Raw genomic sequence first — 23,225 nt, forward strand, 5'->3', positions numbered from 1 at the left:
TTCTGTAGATATTGACTGAAATACCATATTGATCCTTACCACCAGATCTCCCTGTTTGGTGGATTTTATGCCTTTTGAATGTTTCTCTTCCTTCCTCCCTCTCAGTTGTTACATTACAGATGGTCAGGCCTGTTCAGGTTGCCTGACACGTCTTATTACAAGATTGTGTTTTCAGTTGCGTATGACTTTGCCAAACTTCACCCATGCAGGGTGAAACGCCGTGCCAGGTGTCTGCCTCAAGTTGAATTTTTTTGGAAAGTTTCCATCAGAATGCGTTTTTGCCATTTGAGAATGAGGTTAGAGAGAAATACACTGACTAGCCATGTGTGTGTTTTTGGTTTTTGTTTTCGTTTTTTGTAGCTCTTGGGAGATTGACTGTTTTGTCATTTCCAAACTTTTGATCACTTGATATTGCAACCATAATGTTGTCTTAACATAGCAAGGTTTTCGTGTGTGTGCGTCTTTGTGTGTGTGTGTGTGTGTAATATTAAATTAGTTTGGTACATACTGGAGAGCAAATGGTTAAAATAAAACTTAGCTGCTCTTCACTTTTAGTTGTTGGATATCAGAACTATGATGGAGTGCTAGAGTTCCAGGAGAGCTGGTAGTGAGCACTTACGCAAAATGCCAGTTTTGATTATTGATGCAAGAGTCCTTAAAAATAAGGGATTGGAAATGACTGCAACAGCTTGGGCTTCTTGGATGTGTCAGGCACTGCAATGAGAGAGGAGCCGATAGGCAGAATTGGAGTGCGAGTCAGGACCTATTTGAATGCAGGCTGTTGCTGAACACTTTCTTTGCCACTTCCCACGGGTACTGAGGCTCACACCCTGAAAGGAGAATCCACCCCTCATAACTATTTATTTTCTGTTACAGCAATGCAGCAACAGGGCACAGCGCTTCTGTGACTACTGCCAATAATTGCCAGTTTCCAGGACTTGCACTATAGATTCAAGGCACAGCAAGGGTTAATACTTTGCACTTCCAGTTTCGCCTTCCATCTGAGATTCCAAAGCACTCTGCAGTCATTAACTTTTCACAACCGCCCTGTGAAAGAGAGGGAAGGATTACTACTGCTAGTTTACACATGGGAAAAGAGGCACAGGAAGGCACTTGACTCATGATCCAAGGAGCCAGTGGCAGAGTCCAGATTAGAACAATGGTTCCTGACACCTAGTGCTTTGCTTCAGATGCTGGTCTTTGCTTCTTCTCTGCACTGCTAATTTCTGCTAGTTAAGATTTTGCATCTCCATGTATTAATACTGGCCCAGTATTAAATGCACCTAACCAGGCATGATGCAAAGGACTCAAGATGCACAATATATATTAGAATTCATTGTTCAACTGTTCTCTGGTATTCCCTTTTTAACATACTGTGTCTCTTTCTCACTAATGTGTTGAGTGGGTGCTGTTCTTGAGGGCAGTGCCAACAGCATAGAAGGGACCTAATGATTTAATTGGGGATTGGTCCTGCTTTGAGCAGGGGGTTGGACTAGATGACCTCCTGTGGTCCCTTCCAACTCTGATATTCTATGATTCTATGACCTCAGGAGGTCATCTAGTCCAACCCCCTGCTCAAAGCAGGACCAATGCCCAATTTTTGCCCCAAATCCCTAAATGCCCCCCCCAAGGATTGAACTCACAACCCTGGGTTTAGCAGGCCAATGCTCAAACCACTGAGCTATCCCTCCCCCCATGAGCTGTTGTCTCCTTCCCTAATTTCCTGCTTTGGAATAGTCTAAAGCTGTTTAGCATCTGTGACAGAGAGTGTGTATCTGGAAGGGAGCCACTAATTAGACATCAGAAACGACAACAGAAAACAGAAGACAGTAATGACTGAAATAAACCAAAACTCTGACCATTCCCAGGTCTGAAAGTTAGAATGAATTCTGATCAGGACTGTGAATAGTGGAAACACTTTGGACAGACATGGAAAGACAGGTAAGTCACCTCTCCCACCCTCATGCCCTTGTCAAGAGACTTATACGGGTTATACCCAGCTGTGATTTGAGACAGAGTTGCTATTGGCTGGGGAACAGCCCTCTTTCTTTTGGTTCTGTTTCTGCTGGTGACCTCATGAGTTGAGTGAAGCTACCACAGCACATGATGCTGGAATGCTGGTCTTGTATGTCTGGCACTCCATGAGGAGAGTACCAGGAGTGATTACAGCATGTAAGACAAGGCACAAGAGTCTCCTGTTTTTGTTCGGTTGATTCAGAGAAACCGAATGCTGAGAAGCAATTTGTATAAAAGAACAAAGCCAGTCTGCATGTTCCTACTACTAATGATGATCAATGCAGACTGAGGAAACATGCTGTCATTCCCTTCTCTCTAAACAGAGGATTGAATGCAAAGGAATATTTATATAGGACTGTCTCCATTTATTTCAATTGGCTTTGGATACACCCTCCCCATCACTGACTTCAGTGTAGCACAATAGGGTCCTAGTCTGTGACTAGGGCTCCTTGGTTCAGTGAAAGAGATCCTGATTATTTTCATAGGGAAAGGGAATGCACTAACATGGATTAGACAAACATGGCTTTCATAGAATATCACAGGGTTGGAAGGGACCTCAGGAGGTCATCTAATCCAACTCCCTGCTCAAAGCAGGACCAATCCCTAATTTTTGCCCCAGATCACTAAATGGCCCCCTCAAGGATTGAATTTACAACCCTGGGTTTAGCAGGCCAATGCTCAAACCACTGAGCTATCTCTCCCCCCAACCATTAAATTCCTCCAGTGGTGTTGTGTTGGGATGATGACAGAGGGTATGCTTTCCATTTTCCTCTTGAAAGAACGGAGAAGACAACTGAAGAAAAAAGAAGTAATACAGGTAATAATCTGCCTCAAACAGTTAAGGAGAAATTGTGCAGTTGATCAGGAGTCTGATATTAATGATGCTGCCTCATAGTAATATTGCTCTTAGCTAAAGCAGATACAAGTACTGCTGCATAGCTGTTTCCTTTTTATTAAATGAATTTTCATCTGTGGAAGCCCATTAGAAAACACTTTTTCTTGTTTCTAAAAAATAATTTTTGTTCTTTGTGTTTTATGCTATCCTGTTTCAATTTGAGCTCATCATGCTAAAAACCCTCAATAAAATACAGACATTAATTCTATATGGAAGACAATGTTCTGTACCATGTGTCACTGATAAAGGGTTTAGATTAATATACTATATCAGAATGATGTTATAGTGAAGAGGTTATGTTAGCTACTTACCAGACACTGGCTGTTGTAGTAAGGTCCTTATTGTAAATTCTGCTTTAAAAGTATTAATTTGAGGCTAGTTTCTGATGTTTGCACCATATATACCAGCCTGACTCTCACTTAACGTCAGTGGAATTAATGTAGCATAGGTGAGATGAGTTAGGGTAAGTGTGTAACATCCGTTGTCTGATTTAGTCATGTTCTTTGATAAAAAGCATACACTGCTAAGCCTGTAGGGAGTTCTCTCTGTTACTGTGCAACTTAAATGGGAAGGGCTTCTTGTTTCTGCTGAGCATCAATTTGATTGTTTTAGCAATTGGATTCTGATCTCTCTCACACCAGTATAAATCAGGAGTAATTCCATTGCAGTCGGAGCAAACCTAAGGTTATGATCTCACACTAGTGAAGCCACGGAAGCTGGATCAAGCCTTAAAGCCAAGATTTTAAGAGGTGACTAGTGATTTTGGGCCTCAACTTGAGACACCTTAAAGGCGCTTGAATTTCAAAGGGAGACTCAGCATCTTCTGAAAAGTGGTGATATCTTAAAAGGTGTCTGACTGAGGTATACAGAAGCATTGGTCACTTCTGCAAATGTTGCCCTAAATGTTTAATATGCCACACAGAAAGTTACACTGATTATTTTTAGTAGATTTTATTTCCTTCATTTTTTTGTTCCCTATTTTTTGAAAAACAAACAAGCCCCAAAACCACCTTCATGTAGCATTCTGTTCTTGTCACCCATTAATATTTCACAGCAAAACTTGACCACAGGGCATTCTGGGCTAACATGCAAATTATAGAACGCACTCATCCACTAAGCTCCGAGTCATTATTCTTGTTCATAGTCTTGCAATTAGGACTGTACATTGTTAAAATGGATTTAAAATACCTGTGAAACAAACAGCAAGATAGAAAGTAAGGGACAGTAGGGACCAATCTCTTCCTTTTTGAAGTCCAGTTTGGAAGCACTGTACAAGCCGTCATAATTTCCTAATTGTAAAAATGCATTTCCCTTCATGGAATTGCTTTTTTCGTGTTCAGTGAAATCTGCCTTGAAGAGCAGACCAGCAAAATGGGCCAGTGTGACAACCTAAGAGACGAGAACAACATGACTGCTTAGTAGATTTTAACTTTATTGATTTTCACTTTTTTATTGAGATAACAGACCTGTGTAATTATCTGAATATTCATCTCTCATTAGATCTATACCACCTTGAACGTGTTATGAACTGTAGAGTTGATAGAGTACTGTACTGATCTGTAACTTAAAAGACAAATGGCTAAAAATTAGTAAAATCACGACAAGTCACAAACAATATATATATGAAGCCAGGTTGAGGCTAGAGGTTGCACAGGTCATCCAAAACCAAAAGAGATAATATAATAATCAGAGCAAGTTACCAAACACATTAGTTGTTCAAATGTCATAAACATATCAACAAAATGCCTTTTTGGTAGAGAAATGTGTTTGTTTGCTCTCTTAGCCCCTCAAAACATTAATGAATTTCTTGGTGCAAGTAATATTCTCATGTAGGGATGGGAGTTGAGGCACAGAGACTGTGTCTTGCCCAAAATCAGAGAGATTGTGGCAGAGCTGGGAATTTAATCCAATCCGATGCCTTAACCACAATACCAGTCTTCATTTCGTGTGGTATGTGTAGTCCAGCTGTGAATGGTGTAAAACCAGTCCTTGTTGTAGGAGATGTTTATAGGGAAGCTCTTTTTCTATGGAGAGAACTTTCATAGAATCATAGAATATCAGGGTTGGAAGGGACCTCAGGAGGTCATCTAGTCCAACCCCCTGCTCAAAGCAGGACCAATCCCCAACTAAATAATCCCAGCCAGGGCTTTGTCAAGCCTGACCTTGAAAACCTCCCTAGGTAACCCATTCCAGTGCTTCACCACCCTTCTAGTGAAAATGTTTTTCCTAACATCCAACCTAAACCTCCCGCACTGAAACTTGAGACCATGACTCCTCGTTCTGTCATCTGCTACCACTGAGAACAGTCTAGATCCATCCTCTTTGGAACCCCCTTTCAGGTAGTTGAAAGAAGCTATCAAATCCCCCCTCATTCTTCTCTTCTGCAAACTAAACAATCCCAGTTCCCTCAGCCTCTCCTCACAAGTCATGTGCTCCAGCCCCCTAATCATTTTTGTTGCCCTCCACTGGACGTTTTCCAATTTTTCCACATCCTTCTTGTAGTGTGGGGCCCAAAACTGGACATAGTACTCCAGATGAGGCCTCACCAATGTCGAATAGAGGGGAATGATCATGTTTCTCTTAGCCATCTTTCCAATGCAGAGCATTGCTACTGAACAGAGAGAAGTCAACTGTAGTCCATGAATATAATCATCTCACCAGTTCCTTTTCTTTACAGTTAATTACTTTCAGCACCTAACCTTTATTGGGAAGCTCAACTGGTTCATAGAACATCAAACCATGCCGGCTTTCTGTTAGAAGAAACAATTTTAATTTTGGACGCTTTCTCCAAGGATACATTAAGGAACTCAGCTGACTACAATCTCTACCTTAAGGTAATAACATCCTCTCTGAGGAAACTTGTCTGCTCTTGGTCACCTGGGGTATGGTTTTGCCACAGCAGCCTTTATAAGGTCATAGTAAAACAGTGACCAGAAAGACTCTGAATAAGACTTTGGGACAGTTCCTTTTGGGTAAAGGTTATAAAGGTTGGTTGGGTCAGCAGGTTATCTCAAGTGCCTATATACAAATGCACAAAGCCTTGGAAACAAGCAGGGAGAACTGGAGGTCCTGGTGAAAGCAAGGAATTATGACGTGATTGGAATAACAGAGACTTGGTGGGATAACTCACATGACTAGAGTACTGTCATGGATGGTTATAAACTGTTCAAGAAGGACAGGCAGGGCAGAAAAGGTGGGGGAGTAGCACTGTATGTAAGGGAGCAGTATGACTGCTCAGAGCTCCGGTATGAAACTGCAGTAAAACCTGAGTGTCTCCGGATTAAGTTTAGAAGTGTGAGCAACAAGAGTGATGTAGTGGTGGGAGTCTGCTATAGGCCACCGGACCAGGGGGATGAGATGGATGAGGCTTTCTTCCGGCAACTCGCAGAAGCGAGTTTATTTAACTGGGAATTGGTCCTGCTTTGAGCAGGGGGTTGGACTAGATGACCTTCTGGGGTCCCTTCCAACCCTGATATTCTATGATTCTATGATTCTATAAGCTACTAGATCGCACGCCCTGGTTCTCATGGGTGACTTTAATCATCCTGATATCTGCTGGGAGAGCACTACAGTGGTGCACAGACAATCCAGGAAGTTTTTGGAAAATGTAGGGGACAATTTCCTGGTGCAAGTGCTGGAGGAGCCAACTAGGGGGAGAGCTTTTCTTGACCTGCTGCTCACAAACCGGGAAGAATTAGTAGGGGAAGCAAAAGTGGATGGGAATCTGGGGGGCAGTGACCATGAGTTGGTCGAGTTCAGGATCCTGACACGGGGAGGAAAGATAAGCAGCAGAATATGGACCCTGGACTTCAGGAAAGCAGACTTCGACTCCCTCAGGGAACTGATGGGTAGGATCCCCTGGGGGAATAACATGAGGGGGAAAGGAGTCCAGGAGAGCTGGCTGTATTTCAAAGAATCCCTATTGAGGTTACAGGGACAAACCATCCCGATGTGTCAAAAGAATAGTAAATATGGCAGGCAACCAGCTTGGCTTAACAGTGAAATCCTTGCGGATCTTAAACATAAAAAAGAAGCTTACAAGAAGTGGAAGATTGGACAAATGACCAGGGAAGAGTATAAAAAAGTTGCTCGGGCATGTAGGAATGAAATCAGGAGGGCCAAATCGCACCTGGAGCTGCAGCTAGCAAGAGATGTTAAGAGTAACAAGAAGGGTTTCTTCAGGTATGTTGGCAACAAGAAGAAAGCCAAGGAAAGTGTGGGCCCCTTACTGAATGAGGGAGGCAACCTAGTGACAGAGGATGTGGAAAAAGCTAATGTACTCAATGCTTTTTTTGCCTCTGTCTTCACGAACAAGGTCAGCTCCCAGACTGCTGCGCTGGGCAACACAGCATGGGGGGTAGGTGGCCAGCCCTCTGTGGAGAAAGAAGTGGTTAGGGACTTTTTAGAAAAGCTGGACGTGCACAAGTCCATGGGGCCGGATGCGTTGCATCCGAGAATGCTAAAGGAGTTGGCGGCTGTGATTGCAGAGCCATTGGCCATTATCTTTGAAAACTCATGACTGGAGAGGTGCAGGGTGCAGGCCCAATCTCTACCACCTGAAAACTTCCTGTAGCCTGGGCTTAACGGCTACAATACTGTTGTGGCCTCACCAAGCAGTGATAACCACAGCAAGGCTCCCGTAAAGTGGTGTGGTAAATTACCATGGTAACAAGGCAGCCTCTTGAGGTGCTATTAACAATTCCAAGATTTGATCATCTCACAGCACTATGTTGTTGTTTCAGAGTAGCAGCCATGTTAGTCTGTATTCACAAAAAGAAAAGGAGTACTTGTGGCACCTTAGAGACTAACCAATTTATTTGAGCATAAGCTTTCGTGAGCTACAGCTCACTTCATCGGATGCGTTCAGATGTCCGATGAAGTGAGCAGTAGCTCACGAAAGCTTATGCTCAAATAAATTTGTTAGTCTCTAAGGTGCCACAAGTACTCTTTTTCTTTTTTCAAATCAAATCATAATTTGTTCGTACATCTGTATGTATTTATCAATTAAATAAAAAAGAATATACAAAATGTATTTTGTAGCATTTTGGAATTCTTGGTTAAGGCTGTTGTCTCATTTTCCTGGGCTGATGAGCCATCTGGTGTGGATGCGGGCTTTAATTGTCTTATCCATACCTTTGTACCCTCAGGTTAGATATTTCAATGTGCTCTGCATTAAACTCCAGCCTACATTTATTTTGAACCACTGAAGTTGGTGCAGAATGCAACAGCAATTGTCTTGCTGGATGCAATGGAACCTGTAGTCCATGACATGCACTCCCCTTGGTCTCCAGAAGGCATTACAGTGGTTGTTTTTGTCCTGACGATATATATGGATGGCTGCCTCTCTACTTTTGCCATATACTCCTTCAATTGTAGTCGATGGAGACTCTTGAGCTGGGATCTCCTTGCCCCCTAACATACATGCGCTCCAAGGGTACCTCTACACTGGAGCTGGAGGTGTCATTGCCAGCTTGGATAGACCCACAGGTGCTAGCTTTGATCGAGCCAGTGCGCTAAAAATAGGAATGTCATCACAGCAAAATGGGCAGCAGGACAGATTAGCCACCCCAGATAGAATCTCTTCTGAAGCCCCAACATATGTACTCAGGGTGCTTAGCCCATCCTGCTGCCCATGCAGCCATGGCTATACTGCTATTCTTGGCATGCTACTTTGGTCAAAACTAGCATGTATGTGTCTGTCTGAGCTGAAAATCATACTTCCAGCTCCAGTGTAGGCAGAGACAAGGCTGCAGAAGGACCAGTTGTCTCTCTGACCTTCTCTCTTCTACCTTTTTGTCCAGAATAATCCTAATTTGTTGACCTTCAGGGTGCATTGCAAAAACTAGATATCTAGTAGGGTTTCTGAGGTGGTCTGTGGGGTAGTTCAGTGCAGTTGGATGTGGTACATTTTGCTTAGTGGACAGTTTTTAAGCTAGGCCAGCAAGTTAAGAAGACCAATGTTGGATTATATATTCCTATGTGAAGATCACACTGTCAGGGTGTCTAGAGCATGTTGTATAGGAGTTAATACCTATGAAAATAAAATGACTGTTGCAGTAACCAGATTCCATATCATTAATTGGGCCAATAAGTCTGACGAAGGATTGATTTTGGATTAGTTTATGGTTAGCTCAACTTGGGCCTTTGAGTATGATTCTGATCTGTCATACCACAGGGTAAATAAGGAACAAGGCCACTGATGGGTTGCAGGGGGTTGCAAGGGACAATAGAACAATAGGAATCGAGGGGACTTGCAGCCAGAGGGAACAAGTGATAGACTGGAGAATTGTACCATCACCAGGAAAAGGCAGGCCTATGTGGTTGGGGACTTCTTACTGAGAAGAATAGACAGGCCTGTAACAAGAACTGATGCAGAGAACAGAAGGGTGTGCTGTCTGGCGGGTGCTAAAATACGAGAAGTGGACCTGAGGCTGAAGAGGATCCTAATGGGAGCAGGAAAGAATCCACTGATTGTTCTTCATGTGGGAACAAATGATACGGCTAGATTCTCGCTAGATTGTATCAAGGGAGACTGTGCCAGGCTGGGGAATACGCTTAAGGAAATCGAGGCTCAGGTGATCTTCGGTGGGATTCTGCCTGTTTCTAGAGAAGGGCAACAAAGGTGTGACAAGATTATGATGCTCAACAGATGGCTCAGGCACTGGTGCTATAAGGAGGGCTTTGGGATATGTGGCCACTGAGAAGCATTCATGGACAGAAGACAGTTCTCTCGGGATGGACTTCACCTGAGTAAGGAGGGAAATAGACTTCTAGGATGGAGGATGGCACAACTGATCAAGAGAGCTTAAAACTAGGAATCTGGGGGAGATGGTTGGGAGATGTCCAGGTAATCTCCAGGCCGGATTTTAGCATTGAGAGGGAAGAAAGGAAAGTAAGAAAGGATACAGCCGTTGGTAGGAGAATGGACATAAGGACGAAGGGCAGTGTGGATACAGTCTAATAGGTCATACTGGCTGTAGAATGACTGTGTCTAATCAGGTACAGAATGTGAGCGAGGCCAAACAGCAAAAATTAAGATGTTTGTACACCAATGTGAGGAGCCTCGGTAACAAAATGGAGGAACTAGAGCTACTGGTGCAGGAAGTGAAACCAGATATTCTAGGGAGAACAGAAACATGGCGGAATAGTCGTCATGACTGGACTACAGGTGTTGAAGGGTATGTGCTGTTTAGGAAAGACAGAAATAAAGGTAAAGGTGGTGGAGCAGCATTGTATATCGAGGATGAGGTAGAATGTAAAGAAATAAGAAGCGATGGAATGGATAAGACAGAGCCCGTCTGGGCAAAAATCACATTGGGGAAGAAAACTACTAGAGCCTCCCCTGTGATAGTGCTTGGGGTGTGCTATAGACTGCCGGGATCTAATTTGGATATGGATAGAGCCCCCTTTAATGTTTTTAATGACGTAAATACTAATGGAAACTGTGTGATCATGGGAGACTTTAACTTCCCAGATATAGACTGGAGGACGAGTGCTAGTAATAATAATAGGGCTCAGATTTTCCTAGATGCGATAGCTGATGGATTCCTTCACCAAGTAGTTGCTGAACCAACAAGAGAGGATGCCATTTTAGATTTTGCTTTGGTGAGCAGTGAGGACCTCATAGAAGAAATGGTTGTAGGGGACAACCTTGATTCGAGTGATCATGAGCTAATTCAGTTCAAACTAAATGGAAGGATAAACAAAAATAGATCTATGACTAGGGTTTTTGATTTCAAAAGAGCTAACTTTAAAAAATTAAGGAAATGAGTTAGGGAAGTGGATTGGGCTGAAGAACTTATGGATCTAAAGGTGGAGGTGGCCTGGAATTACCTCAAGTCAAAGTTGCAGAAACTATCAGAAGCCTGCATCCCAAGAAAGGGGAAAAAATTCATAGGCAGGAGTTGTAGACCAAGCTGGATGAGCAAGCACCTTAGGGAGGTGATTAAGAAAAAGCAGAAAGCCTACAAGGAGTGGAAGATGGGAGGGATTAGCAAGGACATCTACCTTATTGAGGTCAGAACATGTAGGGATAAACTGAGAACGGCCAAAAGCCATGTAGAATTGGACCTTGCAAAGGGAATTAAAACCAATAGTAAAAGGTTCTATAGCCATATAAATAAGAAGAAAAGAAAGAAAGAAGAAGTGGGACCGCTAAACACTGAGGATGGAGTGGAGGTTAAGGATAATCTAGGCATGGCCCAATATCGAAACAAATACTTTGTCTCAGTCTTTAATGAGGCTAATGAGAAACTTAGGGATAATGGTAGGACGACAAATGGGAAGGAGGATATTGGGGTAGATATTGCCACATCCAAGGTAGAAGTCAAACTTGAACAGGTAAATGGGACTAAATCGGGGGGGCTAGATAGTCTTCATCCAAGCATATTAAAGGAAATGAAATTGCACATAAAATTGCAAGCCCATTAGCAAAAAATTTTGATGAATCTGTAAACTCTGGGGTTGTACCATATGACTGGAGAATTGTTAACAGAGTTCCTAGTTTTAAGAAATGGAAAAAAAGTGATCCTGGTAAGTACAGGCCTGTTAGTTTGACATCTGTAGTTTGCAAGGTCTTGGAAAAAAATTTGAAGGAGAAAGTAGTTAAGGACATTGAGGTCAATGGTAAATGGGACAAAATTCAACATGGTTTTACAAAAGGTAGATCGTGCCAAACCAACCTGATCTCCTTCTTTGAGAAAGTAACAGATTTTTTTAGACAAAGGAAGTGCAGTGGATCTAATTTACCTAGATTTTAGTAAGGCGTCTGATATGGTGCCACATGGGGAATTATTAGTTAAATTGGAAAAGATGGAGATCAATATGAAAATTGAAAGGTGGATAAGGAACTGGTTAAAGGGGAGACTGCAACGGGTCATACTGAAAAGAGGACTGTCAGGCTGGAAGGAGGTTACTAGTGGAATTCCTCAGGGATTGGTTTTGGGACCAATCTTATTTAATCTTTTTATTACTGATCTTAGCACAAAAAGTGGGAATGTGCTAATAAAGTTTGCGGATGACACAAAGCTGGGAGGTATTGCCAATACAGAGAAGGACCGGGATATAGTACAGGAAGGTCTGGATGACCTTGTAAACTGGAGTAATAGTAATAGGATGAAATTTAATAATGAAAAGTGCAAGGCCATGCATTTAGGGATTCATAACAAGAATTTTTGTTATAAGCTGGGGATGCATCACTTGGAAGTAACAGAGGAGGAGAAGGACCTCGGAGTGTTAGTTGATCACAGGATGACTATGAGCTGCCAATGTGATGTGGCCATGAAAAAAGCTAATGCAGTCTTGGGATGCATGAGGCGAGGTATTTCAAGTAGAGATAAGGAGGTGTTAGTACCATTGTACAAGGCACTGGAATATTCTCAGATGTGTGTTTCTTGTAATACCTATGCACTACTTAGAGCACAATTGCTTAATGCCGTATATAATTTTTGCTTAGCATTGCTGGTGGGTGTGATGCCAGATGCAGAAACATTGCTAGAAATATTTGCTTGATCTCCATTAGGCATGATGTTAAAGAATGATACTTAATTATTTGGCTGGTTGTTGATATATGCATGGCAATTACAATACATAGACCTGCCTGAGAGCATCCTTTAATGATTGTAAATGCTCTACTGTTTGCTGCACAGAAACTGGAGAGTAGAGCTGAGGGGGAATCTATGCTCAGAGCAGTGAGTGACTGCCTTTCACCTAGGACACCAAGAGATATACCGGTTGGTCTCAGCAGGCCACTCACCATCTTCCACTCCATTATGGCTCCACGTGGCCTAAACTTTGCTTTGACCATTAGTGTGTTTCCCTATTTTAAACAAATTTCCTGAGAGTTACTGCAAAGTGCATCTCTGAATTGAGCCCATATATATATGATGCAATCATAGAAGATTAGGGTTGGAAGAGACCTCAGGAGGTCATCTAGTCCAATCCCCTGCTTAAAGCAGGGCCAACCCCAGCTATTCAACCATGTATTCGACCATGCCCTTTAGCCACAACTTGGAAATATGGATCTTGTCACCATTGCTGAGAACACTGAGAACTTCAGAAGTGAGCTAAGGCCAGAGGTAGAAATGAGTTGGAATTGAAATGGGGGTGGGGAGGGAAAAACAGTAATGACTTACCTCATAGGTCTGTTGTGAAGATCACTCCAGTAATGTCTGTAAGGCACTTTGTGCTTGAAAAGTGCTTAGATAAGTGCTAAGTACTTTCCCACACTTCTTCACCTGTAATCTTTTGTCATTGTTATACTTGTGTGTGGTTTTTTCCCCCAGTGCAGCAGAGAAATGCAGTGTCTGAGCTGGAGACAAGATGAAACACATATATTGTCCCCAGTGGTTATGAAGGGATTGTTTTTCTTCTTCATTGTTACCACACAAGTGGGCAGAAGTCATACAAGTTGTTACCTCTTAAACTAAGTTACAACAATTTGGATAAAAAGGGAATATATGGGCTGTTATTGCCTACAGCTATAAAAGGGGACACAGGATACAGGTCATAGATGGCAAATTAGATGGAATGTGAATTTTTTATGAACTAAAGTGGCTGTTTTCTTCCCTGGTTCTGAGCTGAAGTGCTAGCAGACTGGAGCCAGAGCATAAGTGACATAGAAATTTTCACAGTTTGATTTCTATTACAAATAAGGTTCCTACAAAAGGATAAAATTGCTTCTGGAAGAGTCTTTTATATTTGATTTATTTAAATCAGTGTAATAAGCCTTGTATTACAGAGCATCTTGGACACTGAGTGTTAGTAATCTGTGTAGTAAATACAGAAATATATTTTATATATGTATACAATGTCATTATATGGTATACATGGGGCCAATGGAGAATGGATCACCATTGTGATAGGCACTATACAACAAGAATAAGTGATATTTCCTGCCTGGAAGAGCTTGCTTTCAAAATTAACAAGCCAAAGTCTAGGGTAAAGGGTTATAACTTTCAGAGTGAACAATGCAATGGCAGCAAATGTCAAGTGAGTTCTGTGACCTGTACTTTCATTTTGATTTGTTTAAAGCTTTTTAGAGGATTGTGTTAGGAGGAGCCTGTCTAGATGGACAGACAAAGGGAGGAAATGGGAGAGGTTGGAGCAAACAGCCAGTGAGCACAAGAAGGTCTAGAGTGAAGTAGGCAGAAAGCAGTCCTGAGATGATCATTGCCTTGTTAAAATTACTTTCTGCAGTTGCTAGGTTGGGTAGTGAAGGAGGCTGTTTGTAGGACCCTGGCCTTGTTGTAGAAGTTGGTGTGTAGCCTTCCTCCCCGGGCTTCTCCTACCATTATCCCTAAGTTTCTCATTAGCCTCATTAAAGACTGAGACAAAGTATTTGTTTTGATATTGGGCCATGCCTAGATTATCCTTAACCTCCACTCCATCCTCAGTGTTTAGCGGTCCCACTTCTTCTTTCTTTGTTTTCTTCTTATTTATATGGCTATAGAACCTTTTACCACTGGTTTTAATTCCCTTTGCAAGGTCCAACTCTACATGGTGTTTGGCCTCTCTCACTGTCGAGTTCAGCAAAACCCAGACGTCTGAAAACCAGGAGCTAAAGAGTTGAGGGACAACACGACCTTACCTTTACCCTCTTTGAGCCATGTCCCAATAGACTCCGGGCACACATACTCTCACCCTTCCTTTGCAGCTGCAGCAGAACACTGTGGGGATGGGCCACTTGGCCACTATAGGACAGAGTCAAATGCCTCCTCTTTGCTAAGGCAAACCTTGCGTTTCAGTGAGCTGTACTGAGCAGGACCTACCTACACCTGCCTGAGACTCAGACAAACATACACCCTACTCCACAGAACCACCATGGCCACTCAGCTTCACCACGCCTTCTCCCACAACAACAGGACACCATCTCACACTCTACTTTCACACACCTACAGACCACCCACACCCCACTTTGCCGCTGACAATCCTCGTGGCAAGAGGACCCCTATGCACGGCTATGACCCCCACCTACAGAACTCGTCTCTAAAACGAGGCATCCAGACTCTCTTGAAGCAAAATAGGCACCTCTTTCCTTGGATCACACACAAGGGGGGCAGGGAAAGGGGCTCAGAACCCCTCCCCAGAGAAGCAGGGACCCTCCAGCTGTCTTCATATCACCACCACAACTCTGGCAAGCTGCTCCTACTAATCAGTGTCCAAGATGCTCTGTAATACAAGGCTTATTACACTGATTTAAATAAATCAAATATAAAAGACACTTCCAGAAGCAATTTTATCCTTTTGTAGGAACCTTATTTGTAATAGAAATCAAACTGTGAAAATTTCTATGTCACTTATGCTCCAGTCTGCTAGCACTTCAGCTCAGAGCCAGGGAAGAAAACAGCCACTTTAGTTCATAAAAAATTCACATTCCATCTAATTTGCCATCTATGACCTGTCTCCTGTGTCCTCTTTTATAGCTGTAGGCAATAATGGCCCATTTATTCCCTTTTTATACAAACTGTTGTAACTCAGTTTAAGAGGTAACAACTTGTATGACTTCTGCCCACTTGTGTGGTAACAATGAAGAAGAAAAACAATCCCTTCATAACCACTGGGGACAATATATGTGTTTCATCTTGTCTCCAGCTCAGACACTGCATTTCTCTGCTGCACTGGGGGAAAAAACCACACACAAGTATAACAATGACAAAAGATTACAGATGAAGAAGTGTGGGCCATGCCTAGATTATCCTTAACCTACACTCCATCCTCAGTGTTTAGCGGTCCCACTTCTTCTTTCTTTGTTTTCTTCTTATTTATATGGCTATAGAACCTTTTACTATTGGTTTTAATTCCCTTTGCAAGGTCCAATTCTACATGGCTTTTGGCCGTTCTCAGTTTATCCCTACATGTTCTGACCTCAATAAGGTAGATGTCCTTGCTAATCCCTCCCATCTTCCACTCCTTGTAGGCTTTCTGCTTTTTCTTAATCACCTCCCTAAGGTGCTTGCTCATCCAGCTTGGTCTACAACTCCTGCCTATGAATTTTTTCCCCTTTCTTGGGATGCAGGCTTCTGATAGTTTCTGCAACTTTGACTTGAGGTAATTCCAGGCCACCTCCACCTTTAGATCCATAAGTTCTTCAGCCCAATCCACTTCCCTAACTCATTTCCTTAATTTTTTAAAGTTAGCTCTTTTGAAATCAAAAACCCTAGTCATAGATCTATTTTTGTTTATCCTTCCATTTAGTTTGAACTGAATTAGCTCATGATCACTCGAACCAAGGTTGTCCCCTACAACCATTTCTTCTATGAGGTCCTCACTGCTCACCAAAGCAAAATCTAAAATGGCATCCTCTCTTGTTGGTTCAGCAACTACTTGGTGAAGGAATCCATCAGCTATCGCATCTAGGAAAATCTGAGCCCTATTATTATTACTAGCACTTGTCCTCCAGTCTATATCTGGGAAGTTAAAGTCTCCCATGATCACGCAGTTTCCATTAGTATTTACTTCATTAAAAACATTAAAGAGGGCTCTATCCATATCCCAATTAGATCCCGGCAGTCTACAGCACACCCCAAGCACTATCACAGGGGAGGCTCTAGTAGTTTTCTTCCCCAATGTGATTTTTGCCCAGACGGGCTCTGTCTTATCCATTCCATCGCTTCTTATTTCTTTACATTCTACCTCATCCTCGATATACAATGCTACTCCACCACCTTTATCTTTATTTCTGTCTTTCCTAAACAGCACATATCCTTCAATACCTGTAGTCCAGTCATGACGACTATTCCACCATGTTTCTGTTATCCCTATAATATCTGGTTTCACTTCCTGCACCAGTAACTCTAGTTCCTCCATTTTGTTACCGAGGCTCCTCACATTGGTGTACAAACATCTTAATTTTTGCTGTTTGGCCTCGCTCGCATTCTGTACCCAATTAGGCACGGACATTCTACAGCCAGTATGACCTATTAGACTGTATCCACACTGCCCTTCGTCCTTATGTCCATTCTCCTACCAACGGCTGTATCCTTTCTTCCCTCTCAATGCTAAAATCCGGCCTGGAGATTACCTGGATATCTCCCAACCATCTCCCCCAGATTCCTAGTTTTAAGCTCTCTTGATCAGTTGTGCCATCCTCCATCCTAGAAGTCTATTTCCCTCCTTACTCAGGTGAAGTCCATCCCGAGAGAACTGTCTTCTGTCCATGAATGCTTCTCAGTGGCCACATATCCCAAAGCCCTCCTTATAGCACCAGTACCTGAGCCATCTGTTGAGCATCATAATCTTGTCACACCTTTGTTGCCCTTCTCTAGAAACAGGCAGAATCCCACTGAAGATCACCTGAGCCTCGATTTCCTTAAGCGTATTCCCCAGCCTGGCACAGTCTCCCTTGATACAATCTACTGAGAATCTAGCCGTATCATTTGTTCCCACATGAAGGACAATCAGTGGATTCTTTCCTGCTCCCATTAGGATCCTCTTCAGCCTCAGGTCCACTTCTCGTATTTTAGCACCCGGCAGACAGCACGCCCTTCTGTTCTCTGCATCAGTTCTTGTTACAGGCCTGTCTATTCTTCTCAGTAAGAAGTCCCCAACCACATAGGCCTGCCTTTTTCTGGCGATGGTACAATTCTCCAGTCTATCCCCTATTCCCTCTGGCTGCAAGTTCTTTCCATTCCCATTTTCCCTTGTAATCCTCTTCAACCCAGCCTGTACCCTCCTGGTGCTCATATTTGGTGTAATCTCCATTGACTCTTCCCCTTTTCCTATAGGACTAGCTCCTCTTCTCTTCTTCCTTGCCCTTCCACCTTTTGTGACCACCTGCTGAGCCCCTTCTTCATTTTCCAACTCTGAAAACCTGTTCTTGAGCTGTATATCTCCTTCACTAGCCCGTCTTTTCCTCTGCCTGGTTCTCTTAGTCACATGCTTCCACTGTCCATTTTCTTCACCCAGCAGTGTCCCCTCAGAATTCTTCAGTCCTGCTTCCATCTGCAAGTCTGAGCTTTTCCCTTCAGCTGCCTCATGTCTTTGCTCCATAATCTGCTCGACCCCCCTTCTAAACTGAACCAGACTTTCCACCTGCATCTCCAATCCTCGGGTATTTTCTTCCATCAGATCTATCAGACGGCATTTCATGCAGACAAAACTCTTTCCAGGTACCCCCTCCAGGATCATGTACATACCACAGCTTCCACATCCAGTCATCTTCATTGTGTCTTCCACGACATGGGTCACTCCCACTGCTGCCTCTGTATCTGTCATAGCCTTCCCACCTCAATCCTGTTAATCTGGGAAACACAAACCACACCAAAACACCACCACCCACAGCAAAAACAAACCCCAAACAAGCACCACAAGACAAACTCCCCCTCAAACTCCCCTGTTACAGCTCTGTTTGCTGGCTCCTGTGCCGCTGCAACTGTCTGCTCCACACTCCCGCTGCAACTGTCTGCTCCACACTCCTGAACCAGTGTGCGGTCTTGTGGGGACCAGATAGGATAGGAGCTTCTCCACCTACTGGGAGTGGACGTGAGAGAGAGAGAACACCACATGGTTCAGGAACTCTCCTAACTCCTGAGATGTGGGGGAGAGACACAACCCGGGCTCCACCTCTTCTGGGGACACCACTTAGGGCAGGAGCCACCCCATTGCTTCCCCACAACCACACTCTGTATCCAGTTCACAGTGCCAGCAGCCCATCCCCCTCTCTGGGAGAGCAGCCCTATTCTGCTGCCAGCTAATGTAGTTAGTTCTGTGGTTCATCTGATAGCAGCCTGTGCAATGTTGAAGGTTCAGATCCTGCCGACGGTGTTATCAGCATGCGGCATGGAAGGTAAAAGTGCCAGACTATTGTAGGCACCTTTCTGTGTACATATACTATTGTGCCGTAAGGATCATTAGGAACCTGATACTGAGATGGAAGGATGGTCCAGTGGTTAGCGTGCTAGCCTGGGGCTCTGAAGACCCACGTTCAATTCCCTGTGCTAATGCAGATCCTCTGTGGGACACGGAGCAAGTTAGTTACGGTGTGTCTATGCTGCAGTCAGGAGGTGTGATGGCAACACATATTGCTCGACTGAGCAGCAGCCGCTCGAGTATGTACACAGGGCCCTAGGCAGTCTCTGCTGCTAGCTAGGTGGGGTACATCTACATGTACTCCAATAATACTTCTGTGATGCTGGCAGGCCAGATGCCAGCTTTTGCCCAGGTTGCAGGCATTAGCTAAGAACTGACAACCCTCCTAGCTGGAGACCAAACCAGGTCACCTGTATGTTAGTTTTGCTCAAAATAGGTAGTAGTATTATAAGAATGTATTTAGTCTTTGGACCCTGTGAAATGCTAATATGTTGCTGCCTGCATTAATCTCATGTGTAATGTCTATGACCCATGTTATAAGGTAATATTTAAGTGTTTGCTCTGAAACTGTACACCCCCCCCAGTCAGGAGAGAAACATTACCAAGTGTGAAATACTTTTTTGCCATGGGAGGTGTTATCTCCTGCCCAGCAAAAGAAGACCAATAGACATGAGACAAATCATTGTGGAATGTCAGAGGACAAAAGACTGTTGACCACACCCCACATGAGGAGGAGACGTGCACGTGAACTCATCCCATCATCTTGAACTCTGGGGGGAAGGGAACAAAAATCCTTGACAAGGAGGCCCCACATCTTTTGGCTGTTTGAACTCTGAAGGGCTGGAATCACTAAGCTCAAGCCAGAGATTCCCCAGGGGTAGCCCCTTGAATCTTCCCAGAAACACACTTTGAATTGATAGATCACTACAACTTTGTCACTCTTAGGATTTAGATGGTAACTCATCTGTGGGTGTGTTTGCTTGCTTTAGCCTGTAAATTCCTTTTTCCTAGTTAATAAACCTTTAGATAACTTGTTACAGGATTGGCTACAGGCATCATCTTTGATGTAAGATCTAGGGTAAGTGACTGGTCTCTTGGGACTCGAAGCAACCTGATTATGGTGTGATTTTTGGTGTAAGTGACCATTTATCACCAAGTCCAGTTTGTCTGGGTGACAAGTGAGACTGGAGAGTCTAAGGGGACTGTCTGTGACTCCACGGTAAGAGTATCAGGGGGTAGCCGTGTTAGTCTGTATCCACAAAAACAACAAGGAGTCTGGTGGCACCTTAAAGACGAACAGATTTATTTGGGCATAAGCTTTTGTGGGTAAAAAACCCATTTCTTCAGATGTATGGAATGAAAATTACAGATGCAGGCATTATTATACTGACACATGAAGAGAAGGGAGTTATCTCACAAGTGGAGAACCAGTGTTGACTGAGTAGATATGGGGACAGAGTAGGCAACGAGGTTTGTTACAGGGATTGGAAGGATTAGAGCAAATTCAGTTGTATCTTAGGGCTTGGCTGTAGACAATGGATTGTGTGATGTGTCCTCGATGGAAACTGGAGGCATGTAGGTAAGTATAGCAGTCAATAGGTTTCTGGTATAGGGTGGTGTTTATGTGACCATAGCTTATTTGCACTGTAGCGTCCAGGAACATCCCTCAGACAGAGTCAAACACCTACAAGATCTTTGTCAAGCATTCTTAAAACTACAATACCCACCTGGGGAAGTGAAGAAACAGATTGACAGAGCGAGATGGGTACCCAGAAGTCACCTACTACAGGACAGGCCCAACAAGGAAAATAACAGAACACCACTGGCCATCACGTACAGCCCCCAGCTAAAACCTCTCCAGCACATCATCAGCGATCTACAACCTATCCTGGAAAACAGATCTTGGGAGACAGGCCAGTCCTCAGTTACAGACAGCCCCCCAACCTGAAGCAAATACTCACCAGCAACTACACACCATACCACAGAAACACTAACCCAGGAACCAATCTCTGTAACAAACCTCGTTGCCTACTCTGTCCCCATACCAACTCTAGTGACACCATCAGAGCACCCAACCACATCAGCCACACCATCAGGGACTCATTCACCTGCACATCTACTAATGTGATATATGCCATCATGTGCCAGCAGTGCCCCTCTGCCATGTACGTTGGCCAAACCAGACAGTCTCTACGTAAAAGAATAAATGGACACAAATGGGATATCAGGAATGGTAACATACAAAAGCCACTAGGAGAACACTTCAATCTTCCTGGACATTCTTAACCGATTTAAAAGTAGCCATACTTGAACAAAAAAAGTCAGAAACAGACTTCAAAGAAAAACGGCAGAACTAAAATTCATTTGCAAATTCAACACCATTAATTTGGGCTTGAATAGGGACTGGGAGTGGCTGGCTCACTACAAAAGCAACTTTCCCTCTCCTGGAATTGACACCTCCTCATCAATTATTGGGAGTGGACTATATCCACCCTGATCAAATTGGCCCTGTCAACACTGGTTCTCCACTTGTGAGGTAACTCCCTTTTCTTCATGTGTCAGTATATAATGCCTGCATATGTAATTTTCATTCCGTGCATCTGAAAAAAGTGTTTTTTTTACCCATGAAAGCTTATGCCCAAATAAATCTGTTTGTCTTTAAGATACCACCAGACTCCTTGCTGTTTTCACGGTAAGAGTGTTGTAGTGATCCAGGAGTTCACATTAATTACTGGCTTGGTGAAATCTAATTATAGAACACACCACCAGTTTGGAGCGTCTGACCTGTTTTTGACAGTCTGCCCTGAGGTCAGCACTCATGGTTGTGAGCCAGACAGTGGGACAGCCTCCCAGTTGCAGTGTAGACACACCTTAGTGTGTCTGTGCCTCACATCCCCACCTGTAAAATGGGGGTAACTAATGCTTCATTACCTCACCAGGTGGCTGTGAGGTTATATATAGTCAACACTGTGAGGTGCTCCGATAATACAGTAGTGAGGACCAGAGATTGCAAGAAAACTACACTACATGGTCGTTGGCTTTAACAGGGGCTGGCAGCACACTGCACTGGTGTTGCAGATCACCTGAAAGTAAAATTGTGTTAAATCAAACACTTGTCTTGTACCTGAGACACTCCAAACAATATTGCCTCAGATATGTACTTTTATTGCTCCCAGTGTTGTAGTGGCATATCTACTTCTGTATAACAGTGCTACAACACATACCTCTGCTTCCTGCAACATTTACATCCACTTCAGTGCTGTATAATTTCCCGGGATACAAGGCCGAGAAGGTTAAAACTCCAGCTGTTTTTCTGTAGCTATTTTCAGGGATTCCACATAATGCGATCCCTATAAATACAGTTTCTTCTAGCGAGGTGGTTAGTTGAGCCTTCAAAAATCAGTGCAGTTACATTCATTTCAGTGGAATAGTCTGAGATGTTTTGAGACAGAAAAGTCTTGCAGTTAAAAAAAAAAAAAGCTGTGAAATGTGGAATAAATTCTCTTTTGAGATCTCAATCCTTGGCAATAAAATTTCAGTGTCATTCTCATCAGGGTTCTTATCAGATTTATCCTAAAAATAAAATCTTTGTGTTATCAACATAAAGATATTAGTTAACACAGATTATTGGTTTTCATAATGCGCATTTCTGTTTTGTGGCTTTCTAATAGTGCTGATAATTGTAGAAATTAAATTGCCTACTACCAATGTACGGTAGAAATTGATAGCCATACTGTGAAGTGGAAACCAGTATTATTTCAACAGAGTTTATAAATATCCTGCTGCAATTATTCATTTCTTGCTCATTATCAATCACTGACTAATCTTGCTCTTGATTTCTGTGTCCTGACCTTTTCATCCACCGACCATCCCCCTTAAAAGGGAGTATGACACACATGAAAATAGGTGGGGCTTTGAATGCTGAAATATATCAAACCCTTCCTGTTGAAAAGTAATGTATACAACAAGATTGCTGGGACAAACATTCACGAGATTTTGGCTGAGCAGTCTACACTGGTATGTCATTTGGGGTTGATTTTCAACAAATGCCTTTTGAAGTCCAAAGAAGAGATGGCAGTGGTTCAGGAAATGTACTTAGTAACTAATGTACTTTGTAACATTTTTCTTTTCTGTTTGTAAGCTTTGCTTTTTCAGCTAAGTGGCATGATTAGACTGATGCAAATTGGCATTAGAAGCATACATTGAACTGTGAGAAACATTTTTGTGCATTAAAGTTTTCCTTGTTTAAGTTGGGACCAAGTACAGCTCAGTTTAGAAAATAGTTTGAAATGCTGGCGTGATGTATTGGAGACTTTTTAAAAATACCATTTTAAATGTAATTACCGTTTCTAGTTACTTCATTTAGCTCCAGGTACAAAGATTTCACTGGAATGTACTTATTGCTGGAACTGCTACGGAATTCACAGTAACATTCTTATGGTTAAGATGATTATTCTGTTGTTTAGCTGGTGGTATAATACCTTTCAAACTTGCTGGTTAAGAAGGC

The 23,225-nt window shown here is 43.0% G+C and overlaps 1 protein-coding gene across 1 annotated transcript in view; it reads left to right on the forward strand.

Annotated features, from left to right (window-relative positions):
• Positions 1-5,726: 5,726 nt before the first annotated feature.
• The window catches only part of TRPM8 (transient receptor potential cation channel subfamily M member 8), a 129,947-nt gene continuing 112,448 nt past the window's right edge, over positions 5,727-23,225 (forward strand). Inside the window, exon 1 of the mRNA XM_084643494.1 lies at positions 5,727-5,745. The gene's annotated coding sequence lies outside the window, so the exon portion shown is untranslated. The remainder of the gene's footprint in view (positions 5,746-23,225) is intronic.

Source organism: Lepidochelys olivacea, assembly GCF_965140295.1.
Source record: "Lepidochelys olivacea isolate rLepOli2 genome assembly, chromosome: 11".
Classification (NCBI taxonomy): domain Eukaryota; kingdom Metazoa; phylum Chordata; order Testudines; family Cheloniidae; genus Lepidochelys; species Lepidochelys olivacea.